This window comes from Tachypleus tridentatus, chromosome 9 (genome assembly GCF_004210375.1).
Source record: "Tachypleus tridentatus isolate NWPU-2018 chromosome 9, ASM421037v1, whole genome shotgun sequence".
NCBI lineage: Eukaryota > Metazoa > Arthropoda > Merostomata > Xiphosura > Limulidae > Tachypleus > Tachypleus tridentatus.
The window spans coordinates 165,537,393-165,539,199 of record NC_134833.1 but is presented as its reverse complement, the minus strand read 5'-3'; the positions used below and the strand labels follow the sequence as shown (position 1 = coordinate 165,539,199).

Below are 1,807 nucleotides of genomic sequence, written 5' to 3'. Positions count from 1 at the left end.
ATAAAACATTTTTCGTGTTTGACATCAGAAGCTAAATTTATACAATATTTAACTGCCTTACTTCTTATGGCTAATGTTTTGGTTTCTGTTTCAAAAATAGTATATCAAACGAAATAGGTTACTTAAACATGTGAAGAAATACTTAAATTCATTGTTATATTGACTTAGGTTAGATAGATACACCAGATCAGCCTGCCATTATTCATTGGTTCCTGAAACGATAACTCGGTTTCTCGAAAATGTATATTTACCGGTTCGTGTATCTTGTCGACTTAACTTGTCTTTTAATCTGACTTACTTACCTAGCGCTTTTACACAGTGTATGAAAGTGAATAAGCTTTTTATAGTTAGTGATGGAAATTATAATAACCCACATGTATTGTCTTGTATTTATTGTAATTAAAAAGTCACTAAATGATGCAAATCAGCATCACAGCTAACTTTCGAGAACTTAAAATATTCAGTGTTGCCCCACTCCCTTATCAGTCTAAAGTGAGTGCACTTAACCTCCTAGGCACAGAGTAGACTAGTACTGTATAAAAACAAATTATTATGAAGAAAATGGAGGTATTTGCTGATCTTACTGAAAGTTTTAATTTAATTTTTTTTTAAATTTATTATTGTATATTGGTTTCGTGTTGTGTGGCGCAGAGCAACTAGGCTAGCTTCGCTTTACTGTATGTAACAATAAGTTTTTTGAGAGAATTAATAAACAAGGATATATTTTGAAGATGTTGTATGATATCTGAAATATAATAAAATGGATTTGAGATACCTTTAAAAATATTCACATCTCACTGATGAATGGAGAAAACTATGATGTGGATGGGATAGAACTAAATGAAGAGCTAGCTAATCTTACTTTGTTTTTAAACGTAGAAATAACACCACTAGATGCATTCAGTTATTCTCATACACTGATGGGTGACTCCTCAGTGGTATATCTATATGTTTGCAGACATACAATAATATAAACCGAGTTTGGATACTTGTAGTAGATAGAGCGCAAATAGTGGAGCTTCTCGTCAAACGAACAAGCTAATAGATGAAGAAAATATAGAGTGCGGCAAATAGAAATAAGTGGGAAACTTTATTTTTTTGTTTATAAGTTTTAGCATCCGACGATAGCTCAGTTGGTAGAGCGGTGGACTGTAGGAGGTTTATAGTTATCCATAGGTCGGTGGTTCAAATCCGCCTCGTCGGAGGTTATTTTGGCCTGGCATGGCCGAGCGCGTAAGGCGTGCGACTCGCAATCCGAGGGTCGCGGGTTCGCGCCCGCGCCGCGCTAAACATGCTCGCCCTCCCAGCCGTGGGGGTGTATAATGTGACGGTCAATCCCACTATTCGTTGGTAAAAGAGTAGCCCAAGAGTTGGCGGTGGGTGGTGATGACTAGCTGCCTTCCCTCTAGTCTTACACTGCTAAATTAGGGACGGCTAGCACAGATAGCCCTCGAGTAGCTTTGTGTGAAATTCCAAAACAAACAAACAAACAAATATAAGTTTTAGGAATGTTACCACTAAATGCGAACAGTGTGTCGACATGGCCGGGAGTCTTGCCTTCTGTAACATTTTTGTACTGTTTATGAATCATTCTAACTGAATCTTTTGAACTAGATATTTTTTTTTTCAAGTTCAAGGAAGGTTTTTATATATTAGTTAGATCTCCAGGTTACAGCTGATGTGATTAGTTATTACCATAAACTTACATCATCTTTAGCAACTTTAATACTTGTACATGACCATTAAGGAAAACTTGTATCCGTTTCATAATGCATATATACCTAAAATCAACATGGTGTAGTTAGAA

At 36.1% G+C, this 1,807-nt stretch overlaps 1 non-coding gene across 1 annotated transcript; it reads left to right on the top strand.

The window, feature by feature from the left end:
- Window positions 1-1,118: 1,118 nt before the first annotated feature.
- Window positions 1,119-1,204, top strand: TRNAY-GUA (transfer RNA tyrosine (anticodon GUA)). The gene is given in 2 exon segments: window positions 1,119-1,155; window positions 1,169-1,204. It is a non-coding gene; the product is annotated as a tRNA-Tyr (tRNA).
- Window positions 1,205-1,807: the final 603 nt, after the last annotated feature.